Source organism: Lithobates pipiens, unplaced genomic scaffold, assembly GCF_037356315.1.
Source record: "Lithobates pipiens isolate NorthernLeopardFrog02 unplaced genomic scaffold, aLitPip1_a1.2 Scaffold_10, whole genome shotgun sequence".
NCBI classification, from domain to species: Eukaryota; Metazoa; Chordata; class Amphibia; order Anura; family Ranidae; genus Lithobates; species Lithobates pipiens.
The window spans coordinates 101877906-101890475 of NW_027507686.1; the positions used below are offsets into that span (position 1 = coordinate 101877906).

Sequence of the window (12570 nt, forward strand, 5' to 3'; positions counted from 1 at the left end):
CAACATAAAAAGAATCCTACGGCATCCGGTATTCCCAGGCGATCTCCCAATCAAGACACTAACCAGACCAGATCCTTCTATGTCACCTGGTCTTCCCAGGCAGTCTCCCATCCAGGTACTAACCAGGCCTGATGCTGCTAAGCCTCTGAAATCAGACGAGATCGGGTGCTTTCAGTGTGATGTGGCCGTAAGCGTTCTCTTCAAGACACGGCCAACCCTCTTGACAAACGCCAAGATGGTCGCCTTGAGAAACAAGCGAAAAAAACAGTTCAAAGCCAACAACAAAAAAAGAAGTCTATGGCACCTGGTATTTCCAGGCGGTCTCCCATCCAGGTACTAACCAGGCCCGACACTGTTTAGCCTCTGAGATCAGATGAGATTGGGCGCTTTCAGGGTGATGGGGCCGTAGGTGAGCTCGTTGGGCACTCTCAACCCTCTTGTTAAACACCAAGATGGTCACCTTGGGAAACAAGCGAAAATAAACAGGTAAACGCCAACAACATAAAAAGAAGCCTACGGCACCTGGTATTCACAGATGGTCTCCCATACAGGTATTAACCAGGCCGTACACTGCTAGGCCTCCGAGATCAGATGAGATTGTGCACTTTCAGGGTGATGTGGCCATAGGTGTTCTATTTAGACACTCTCAACCCTCTTGACAAATACCAAGATGGTTATCTTGGGAAACAAGTGAAAAAAAAAAGGTCAACGCCAACAACATAGACCCTGGCGGTCTCCCATCTGACCCAGACCCTGCTTAGCCTCTGAGATCGGGTGCTTTCAGGGTGATGTGACCTCAGGCGAACGCTTTGGGACATACTCAAAACTCTTGACTGATGCTAAAATGGTCAACTTGGGAAACAAGCGAAAGAAAAACAGGTCAAAGCCAACAATATAAAAAGATTCCTACGGCACCTTTAATTAGGTACTATCCAGGCCGGACCCTGCTTAGCCTCTGAGATCAGATGAGATCGGGCGCTTTCAGGGGGATGTGGCCGTAGGAGATTTCTTTGGGCTCTCTCAGCCCTCTTGACAAATGCCAAGATGATCACCTTGGGAAACAAGCGGAAAAAAAAAACATGTCAACGCCAACAACATAAAAAGAATGCTACGGCACCTGGTATTCCCAGTTGGTCTCCCATCCAGTTACTAATCAGGCCCGACAATGCTTAGCCTCCGAGATCAGACAAGATCAGGCACTTTCAAGGTGATGGGGCCATAGGCGATCTCTTCGGGCACTCTCAACCATCTTGACAAACGCCAACATGGTCATCTTGGGAAACAAGCGAAAAAAACCAAGTCATTGCCAACATTGGAGGCTAAGCAGGGTTGGGCAATCAGTTTCCTTGCCTGAAATAGGCATCTCAGAACTGCCATCTGGCTACTTCCCGGGTTTCCAACTCCTTCAACTAATCCCAGGAGACAATACTTCGCCTCCATCCTGGTGGAGGTTCCAACCACCCGATCAATGGTTCCTGTCACCTCTGTCCAGTAGCGGATCAACTTCGGGCATCTCCAAAACATGTGCATCATGTCTCCCCCCATGTTCCCGCACCGGGGGAAACTTGCGTCCGGCCGTTCGGCCAAACTGAAAAAGTTTACGAGGAGCATAATAGGTTCTATATAATAGGAACAGATGTGACATCCTGTGTGAGGAGAGCCACAATTCACCACAGGCAGGATTCCTGTGGCCAATTATAGCTCAGGGGGGTTTAGTACACACCCCACACTATATAAGGTCGCCAGCATGGCGGCCTTGTATAGTGTGTTGCGGTGGTCAGGGAAAGAGGACGATAGGCAGGGACAGTGTCTTTACTGCTTGGGAACCTAGCACTGTTACAGTGGGTGTTATGTGCCTCCTGCACAGTACACACCTGAAGCTACCCTTTATTACTGGTGTTCAATTTCTGCAATACATGCATCTGCAGTGCAGAAGTTAGAGTCGGTGTTGTGTGCCTCCTGCACAGTATACACCTTATTGCTGGTGTTCTGTTTCTGTAATACAGGAACCTAGTACTGTTACAGTGCTAGGGTGTACAGAGAAGCTTGTATATATAGAAGACTACAGCATACAGAAGAAAGGCTAGTGAATACAGAATACAGGTTTCGTGTATGTAGATAGGCTTGAGTATACAGAGATGCTAGAGTAAACAGTGAGGCTGGGGTACACAGAGAGGCTAGTTTAAAGACAAATACAAAGATGTTAGTGTATATAGAGAGGTTAGTGTATAGAGAGAGTCGAGTGTATACAGAAAGGACAGTGCATATAGAGAAGCTAGTGTATACAGAAAGGGTATACATGAAAGCTGACATTCTATACAGAAGACTGGGTAGTGTATACAGAGAGTCTAGTGGGTACAGAAGACAGGCTGGTGTATTCTAACTAGTTTTTACAGTCTAGTGTATACAGAAGACAGGCTGTGGTATACAGAGAGTTTAGTGTATTCAGAGAGTCTAGTGTATACAGTCGGCGAGTGTATACATAAGACTGGCTAGTTTACACAGTGTTTACAGAGATGCAAGGGTGTACAGAGAAGCTGGTATATATAGAAGACTACAGCATACAGAAGAAAGGCTAGTTAATACACAATACAGAAGACTCGTGTATGTAGATAGGCTTGAGTATACAGAGATGCTAGAGTAAACAGTGAGGCTGGGGTACACAGAGAGGCTAATTTAAAGAGAGGCTAGTATATACAAAGATGTTAGTGTATATAGAGAGGTTAGTGTATAGAGAGAGTCGAGTGTATACAGAAAGGACAGTGCATATAGAGAAGCTAGTGTATACAGAAAGGGTATACATGAAAGCTGACATTCTATACAGAAGACTGGGTAGTGTATACAGAGAGTCTAGTGGGTACAGAAGACAGGCTGGTGTATTCTAGCTAGTTTTTACAGTCTAGTGTATACAGAAGACAGGCTGTGGTATACAGAGAGTTTAGTGTATTCAGAGAGTCTAGTGTATACAGTCGGCGAGTGTATACATAAGACTGGCTAGTTTACACAGTGTTTACAGAGATGCAAGGGTGTACAGAGAAGCTGGTATATATAGAAGACTACAGCATACAGAAGAAAGGCTAGTTAATACACAATACAGAAGACTCGTGTATGTAGATAGGCTTGAGTATACAGAGATGCTAGAGTAAACAGTGAGGCTGGGGTACACAGAGAGGCTAATTTAAAGAGAGGCTAGTATATACAAAGATGTTAGTGTATATAGAGAGGTTAATGTATAGAGAGAGTCGAGAGTATACAGAAAGGACAGTGCATATAGAGAAACTAGTGTATACAGAAGACAGGCTTGGGTATACATCAAAGCTGACAGTGTATACAGAAGACTGGGTAGTGCATACAGAGAGTCTATTGGGTAAAGAAGACAGGCTGGTGTATTCTAGCTAGTTTTTACAGTCTAATGTATACAGAAGACAGGCTGTGGTATACTGAGGGTTTAGTGTATTCAGAGAGTCTAGTGTACAGAGATGCAAGGGTGTACAGAGAAGCAGGAAGCTAGTATATATAAGGCTAGTGAATACAGGCTAGTGAATGCAGATAGGCTTGAGTATACAGAGATGCTAGAGTAAACAATGAGGCTGGGGTACACAGAGAGGCTAATTTAAAGAGAGGCTCGTATATACAAAGATGTTAGTGTATATAGAGAGGTTAATGTATAGAGAGAGTCGAGAGTATACAGAAAGGACAGTGCATATAGAGAAACTAGTGTATACAGAAGACAGGCTTGGGTATACATCAAAGCTGACAGTGTATACAGAAGACTGGGTAGTCCATACAGAGAGTCTATTGGGTAAAGAAGACAGGCTGGTGTATTCTAGCTAGTTTTTACAGTCTAATGTATACAGAAGACAGGCTGTGGTATACTGAGGGTTTAGTGTATTCAGAGAGTCTAGTGTACAGAGATGCAAGGGTGTACAGAGAAGCCAGAAGCTAGTATATATAAGGCTAGTGAATACAGGCTAGTGAATACAGAATACAGACTCGTGTATGCAGATAGGCTTGAGTATACAGAGATGCTAGAGTAAACAATGAGGCTGGTGTATTCTAGCTAGTGTTTACAGTCTAGTGTATACAGAAGACAGGCTGTGGTATACAGAGGGTTTAGTGTATTACAGAGATGCAAGGGTGTACAGAGAAGCTAGTATATATAAAAGACTACAGCATACAGAAGAAAGGCTAGTGAATACAGAATAAAGGCTGGCTTCTACGGAGAGGCTACCACTACGGAGATGCAGAACACTATATATAGAGAGAGGGTATATAGAGAGGCTAGATTATACAGAGAGGCTAATGCATAGAGTGAAGCTATTGTATACAGAAGCCTGGTTAGTGTATACAGAGAAGCTAGTGTGTACAGAAGAAAGGCTAGACAGGCTATAAAGAAAGACTGTTTGAGGTATACAGAGATGCTAGTTTATACAGAGAGACTAATGTATACAGAAGACAGGCTAGGGCATACAGAAGACAGAAGACGGGCTAGTGTATTCAGAACATAGGCTAGTGTATATCGAAGACAGGCTATTGTATGCAGAAGACCGGCTAGTGTAAACATACTGGTGTATATAGAGAGGCTAGTGAATTTAGAGGGTAGGCTAAGTGATAACAGAAGACAATCTGGGCTAAACAGAGACATTTCATCATTTCATCTAGCTCACATCTCTAATGGAGTTTGTCTCATTGCCATGTTATGCCTTTTCATTCTTATGCTAAATATAGATCACTACACGATTTTAATCATCCACATCAAGCATGCAATAAAACTATCATACATCAAAATAAACAATGTATTCTTTTGCTCTATTTTGCATATTTGTACCGGGACTGTGAGTATGTGACAGTCCTGACACACCATCCTGACTTATTTTTCTTTATTTCTTATTAGAAATGGAGAGTACTATCTCAAAATCCGCTTAAATCTATTCACTTCTACCGCTAATTGTACCTTAATGCAAAATATTCACAAAACCATCCATTTGCTACCAGACATGCGGCACATACTAAGAGTAATGTAACCATCGCTCTCTAACGAGTTTTAAACAGTTTTATTGCTTTTCTGACATTGACCGAGTATCTCTGACATTAACTGAGTATCTCTCTGCACTATGATCTTAATAATAATAATAATAATAATAATAGGATTGTGTAATGCAAAGATCAACTAGTCAATCAATAAGCTTTCTCATTGGTACCGGCATATCCTTTAAATTTAGACTAACGCAACTATTTCTCGGCCATTTTCAAGCTAAGCTTTCAATCTCTTACTTTTGAACAGCGATACTTCCTCCCTACAATATTAAGCCATTTAAATGTCCTATTGGTCGCCTATATTATACAACTCTGTTAAAAGCCTATATGTAGAGAATAAAACTAGTCTTACATCTTAATAAAACAGTTTTATTGCTCAACCAGTATCAGCTGTCATGACAAATAAACGTTTCCACTGTTTGACTCTATTTTCTGTATTACTTATTTTTCTCCACCTTATCTGTCACAGTTAAAACACAGTGACAAAACATTTCTTTTTACCGCAGCAAAATGTGAGAAAAGCAGTGTAAGCCGTCTTTCTGCCATATGCAACCATCTCTCGCTACCTCTATGCAATAGGATTCTCTTTCCAGTGGAAACGGAAAACAGTCAGTGTAAGCCGTCTTCGTGCGCAGCAAAATTAATAGAACGATTTACACGTTGGAATTTGCAAGCTACGTCAATTTACTGTTAAATAGAGTACCTTTGCATTTATCCCTTGACTTTGCTACTATCCCTTGATCCATTTTGTGTATTCACTATATCTCGACCTATACATACTGCCTCAAAATTTTCCTAATTTGTTTTGCTATACTTATTATTATTATTTTATAGAGATTACTATCTCTAAATCATTGTAACAAGTTATAATGTCTACAGCTAATTTTACGTTAAAGCAAAAGTCACACAAAACCATCTTTTTAAAACCTTTTACACACTGCACATTAAGATTAATGCAACCATCTCTCGCTACCTCTATGCAATTGGATTCTTTTTCTGACTCTATTTTGTGTATAACTTCTTCTCCACATTAACTGTCACACTGATAACCATTTGTAACACATAACACTTGCAACACATTTTTTAACAGCGGCAAAATGTGAGAAAAGCAGTGGGACGGTTTACTTGATTGCAAATCAGTAGCAAGGCATAGCAATACAGTTTGATTACATTAATAACACATAATGCAACTATTTTACATTCATTTTACATTCACATCATGCATACATCCTAATGTAAGCTGTCTATCACTATTAATGTTCATGGTTACTGATACATTATGCCGATGACCAGTGAAAACAGTCAGTGTAAGCCGTCTTCGTGCGTAACATAATTAATGGAACGATTTACACGTTGGAATTTTCAAGCTACGTCAATTTACTCTTAAATACCCTTTAGCTGCTTAGCTCACACTTTGCTGTATGTAGCCGCGTTTACATGTAAGTAACCAATGGGGATTGACATTTCATGTCCATCTCACATCTCTAATGCAATTTGTCTCTTTGCCATGTCATACTTTGCCAGTTATTATACTTTCTCATCCGATAGAAACCTAGGCGTTGCTGATATTTCATGATTACAGCAATCATCTCATCTAATTGCTATTCCGACATTCTGCCTTGGTATTTCTTTGCAACGCTCTATTGAACAATGTAAAGGTAAGCTAGATATATTGTGTATTTCCACTTAAACTCGACCTGTATATACTGTCTCAATATTATCTTTTCTAATTTTGCTAAATTAGATTATAGAGTTTGCTATGTCAAAATCCAGGTTACCTACTCACCTTTATTACGTATACTGCTAATTTTAGGATAATACAAAACCATCTTATTGCTTCTTTACACGCTGCACATATTAAGAGTAATGCAATGCTACCGTGAACAGTTTAATTGCTCGTCTCACATTTAGCTGGTATCTCTCTGCTATAGGAAACTGAATTTGTACTAGAACGATCACTCATCTAATATCAGTCCACTCAGTGCTACCGGGATAACTTTTACATTTAGAGTAATGAAATGATTTCTCAGTCATTTTGGAGCTACTGCAACTAACGCTTCTGATCTCATTTCGACTGCAATACTTAATCTCTGCTATTGCAGAATATTTAGCTGCTTAGCTCACACTTTGCTGTACGTAGCCGTGGCGATTGGCATTTCAACTCTAATTCATATTCACATTTCGAATGCAGTTTGTCTTTTTGCCATGTCATCCTCTGTTAGTTATTATGCTTTCTCATCCTTGTGCTCCAATATTGGGGTATATTAACTACATGATTAAAGACACGTAATGAACTTGATTGATAAAAACCTACACACGTTGTTGCTGTTATTTCGTGTATTTCCACTTAAACCCGTTATAGTTATTTTGCTATATTTATTACTAGTATAAACAGATTACTATCTCTAAATCCTGGTAAACCAGCTCACACTAAACCATCTATTTTCTACCTTAGCACATATTAACATATTAACATTTAGATCACTCATCTAATATCGTCTTTTCAGTGCTGCCGGAACATATTTTAAATTTAGAGTAATGCAACGATTTCTCAGTTTTATGAAGCTACTGCAACTAACGCTTTGAATCTCTTTCCTGATAAATTACGCTCTGCAATATTAAGCCATGTAAATTGTCCTATTGGTCTGCTAACAATGCTATATATAATAATACAAATCTTTTAAAAGCAATATCGTCTCACTGCAATACTTACACTCTGCATAATATATATGAATAATGCGAATAATGCTAATAATAAAGTCGTCTAAAACTCGGCTATAAGTAGAGAATAAAACAATCTTACATCAAAATAAACCATGTACTGCCAAACCAATAACGGCCAATTACTTAACGTCTATCAGTCAATGACTTAACAAAATAAACTTAGCACTCTTTTGCTCTATTTTGAATAGTTGTAGTTCTCCACATTAACTGTCACATTGATATCACCACTGACAACACACCACTTTTTAACAGCACCAAAATATGAAAAAAGCACTTTATATGTTTCAAAAGTAGTTGCATTAGCAAAAAATAAAGTCCTGTCTTCTTTACACGCTAGCTTTTCTGTATACATTAATCTCTCTGTGTACACCAGCCACTCAATATAGACTAGCCTCTCTGTCTTCTGTATACAGGTGCCCGTAATCTATATACACTAGCCTGCCTTCTTTTTACAATAGTCTCGGTGTCCCAGCCTCTCTGCATACACTAGCCTCACTGAATTCCCCAGACTGTCTTCTGTATACACAAGCCTATCTGTAAAAAAAAAATAGCCGGTCTTCTGCATACTCTAGCCTCTCTGTGTAACACAGTCTCTCTCTGGATTCCCTAGCCTACATCTCTGCATACCCAGGACCTTCCTCTGTATAATCTAGCCTATCTGTATACACTAGCCTGTCTTTTGTACAAATTGGCTTCTCTGTAGCTCTGTATACACGATCCTCACTGTCTACTCTTGGTTGTCTTTTGTATACACAAGCCTCTCTGTATACACTAGTCCACCGGTATACACTAGCAAGTCTGCATACACTAGCCTCTCTTTGCATACCCAGGACGTTCTTCTCTATAATCTAGCCTATGTGTATACACTAGCCGGTCTTCTGTAGACATTAGCCTCCCTGTATAAACTAGCTGGTCTACTGTATACACTAGTCCGTCTGTATACACTAGCAAGCTTGCATACACTAGCCTCTCTGTGTAACCCAGCCTCCATCTCTGCTTACCCAGGACGTTCTTCTCTATAATCTAGCCTATTTGTATACACTAGCCTGTCTTTTGTACACATTAGCCTCTCTGTATAAACTAGCCAGTCCTCTGTATACACTAGTCCATCTGTATACACTAGCAAGTATGCGTACTCTAGCCTCTCTCTCTGTATAACTTAGCCTCCATCTCTGCATACCCAGGACGTTCTTCTGTATAATCTAGCCTATCTGTATAATCTAGCCTATCTGTATACACTAGCCATCCATCTCGGCATACCCAGGACTTTCTTCTGTATAATCTAGCCTATCTGTATACACTAGCCTGTCTTTTGTACACATTAGCCTCTCTGTATAAACTAGCCGGTCCTCTGTATACACTAGTCCATCTGTATACACTAGCAAGTCTGTGTAACCAAGCCTCTCTCTCTGCATACCCTAGCCTCCATCTCTTGCATAAACCAGGACCTTCTTCTGTATAATCTAGCCTATCTGTATACACTAGCCTGTCTTTTGTACACATTAGCCTCTCTGTGTAAACTAGCCGGTCTACTGTATACACTAGTCCATCTGTATACACTAGCAAGTCTGCATACTCCTGCCTCTCTGTGTAACCCAGCCTCGCTCTCTCTCTCTGTATACCCTAGCCTCCATCTCTGCATACCAAGGACGTTCTTCTGTATAATCTAGCCTATCTGTATAAACTAGCCTGTCTTTTGTACACATTAACCTCTCTGTATACACTAGTCCGTCGGTATACACTAGCATCTCTTTATACATTAGCTCTCTGTATACCCAAGCCTCTCTGTATACACTAGTCCACCGGGATACACTAGCAAGTCTGCATACACTAGCCTCTCTTTGTAACCCAACTGCTCTCTCTGCATACCCAGGACGTTCTTCTCTATAATCTAGCCTATTTGTATACACTAGCCTGTGTTTTGTACACATTAGCCTCTCTGTATAAACTAGCCGGTCCTCTGTATACACTAGTCCATCTGTATACACTAGCAAGTATGCGTACTCTAGCCTCTCTCTCTGTATACCTTAGCCTTCATCTCTGCATACCCAGGACGTTCTTCTGTATAATCTAGCCTATCTGTATAATCTAGCCTATCTGTATACACTAGCCATCCATCTCTGCATACCCAGGACGTTCTTCTCTATAATCTAGCCTATTTGTATACACTAGCCTGTCTTTTGTACACATTTGCCTCTCTGTATAAACGAACCGGTCTTCTGTATTACACTAGTCCCCCTGTATACACTAGCAAGTATGCATACTCTAGCCTCTCTCTCTGTATACCCTAGCAAGTCTGCATACTCCTGCCTCTCTGTGTAACCCAGCCTCGCTCTCTCTCTGTATACCCTAGCCTCCATCTCTGCATACCCAGGACGTTCTTTTGTATAATCTAGCCTATCTGTATAAACTAGCCTGTCTTTTGTACACATTAGCCTCTCTATATAAACTAGCCGGTCCTCTGTATACACTAGTCCGTCTGTATACATTAGCAAGTCAGTGTAACCAAGCCTCTCTCTCTGCATACCCTAGCCTCCATCTCTTGCATAACCAGGACCTTCTTATGTATAATCTAGCCTATCTGTATACACTAGCCTGTCTTTTGTACACATTAGCCTCTCTGTATAAACTAGCCGGTCTACTGTATACACTAGTCCATCTGTATACACTAGCAAGTCTGAATACTCCTGCCTCTCTGTGTAACACAGTCTCTCTCTCTCTGTATACCCTAGCCTCCATCTCTGCATACCCATGACGTTCTTCTGTATAATCTAGCCTGTGTTTTGTACACTTTAGCCTCTCTGTATAAACTAGCCGGTCTTCTGCATACACGAGTCTCTCTTTATACCCTTGGATGTCTTTTGTATACACTAGCTGCTCTTTATACATTAGCTCTCTGTATACCCAAGCCTCTCTATACACTAGTCCGTCTGTATACACTAGCAAGTCTGCATACACCAGCCTCTCTGTGTAACCCAGCCTCTCTCTCTGCATACCCAAGATGTTCTTCTCTATAATCTAGCCTATTTGTATACACTAGCCTGTCTTTTGCACACATTAGCCTCCCTATATAAACTAGCCGGTCTTCTGTATACACTAGTCCGTCTGTATACACTAGCAAGTATGCATACTCTAGCCTCTCTCTCTGTATACCCTAGCCTCCATCTCTGCATACCCAGGACGTTCTTCTGTATAATCTAGCTTATCTGTATACACTAGTGTATACAGACAGACTAGTGTATACAGAGGACCGACTAATGTGTACAAAAGACAGGCTAATGTATACAGATAGGCTAGATTATACAGAAGAACGTCCTGGGTATGCAGAGCGCTCAGCTTCAAGGTATGGCCAACGTGAGTAATATGAGGGACACTCCTCACCCCCGCCCCCACCTACCAGATCTGAGTTTCATCCCCTTGCCCTCTCTGCCCCGGTCATCTGGTGGCAGTTTTATGCACTCCCTGGCCCCCACCCATTCATAATCCTTACCGAACTTTCTTTCCGCTGCTCACAGGAACACACTGGATGACTTGTCTAATTAACCAACTTGTACAAGACACCGCTATCCTCCTGTCTGACACCGGTCCCCCTTGGAGGCTTTACCCCTCACTGTTTGGGTGGTCCCTGCCTCTCCCTGGATGCTCCACATATACCACAACGACATTGTCAGAGGGGCACCACTTGACAGGACACGGGGCTTTCATTCCGGTGGCATCTCCCATTGGAGGAAGGGATGATGGCCCCAACCCCTTGGCAGCAGGTTCTTTCATGTACAGACCAGGGCGGCTCATCTTCCCTTCTGGAGTCTTCACCTTAGATGGGGGAGTTGCACTTTGGGGGGTCTGAGTGATACCTAATGCGCTGTACTGGAAGGGCTTGACATTCCCGCATATGTGTCCCCTCCCCCTGGATGCGCCCCTTGTCCCCCCCTCTGGCTCCCACCTACTTTTTGCCGACATTGCCTTCTGCAGCTTTCGGGGACCCTGGATGACTTATTTATTGAGCCTATTGGTACGAGACACTGCTTCCCTCCAGGGTGACTCTGGACCGCCCTGGAGGATTTACCCCTTACTGTTTGGGCGGTCCCAGCCTCCCTCTGGATGCTCTACACAGCCCCCGATGGCGATGCAGGAGAGACACTAATTGGCGGGCCCCAGGACTGCTGCTCGGGTGAAGTCTCCCGTTGGATGGAGGGATGGTGGCCCCAGCCCCTTGCCTGCCGGATTTTCCATGCACCGACCAGGGCTGCTCCTCTTTCATCTTGATGTGGTGACCATGGAGGGGAGGAGTTGAAATTTATGGGGTCCGGGTGTTTGCTGGTGGGAGTGCGCTAAAGGACTTGACATTTCTGCATGTTTGTCCCCTCTCCCCTGTTTCCCCCCTCCCTTCCCCCCCTTCCCACCCTTCCCTTCCCTCCTTTCCCTCCCCCTTTCCCCCTTCCACTCCCCCTTTCCCCCCTTCCACTCCCCCTTTCCCACCTTCCCTGCCCCTTTTCCCCCCGGGGCGTGGACGGGGGAGAGGGGGTAAGGAGAGGACAATCTGCCAAAGGGAGAAATGCATTTGTTCGGGGACTGCATGTACTTTAGGGGTATGGGACGGGGGGTGGTGGATCCCATTCTGTGATGCCTTTTCTGTTGTGACGGGCTCCCTCGTGCATGCCTATGTTTAGGGCGAGCCGAGGAGACCCCTCAGTGCTGACAGTTATATGCTCTACCTCTGTTTTGGTTATACTATTGTTTTTTGTTTCTTTGATGTTACTGATTGTCTTTTATTTGCATACCGGTATCAGACGTGACATTTACCACTGC

General features: G+C 42.5%; 1 pseudogene; it reads right to left on the bottom strand.

The window, feature by feature from the left end:
- Positions 1-292: 292 nt before the first annotated feature.
- On the bottom strand, positions 293-411 carry LOC143947702 (5S ribosomal RNA; annotated as a pseudogene).
- Positions 412-12570: the final 12159 nt, after the last annotated feature.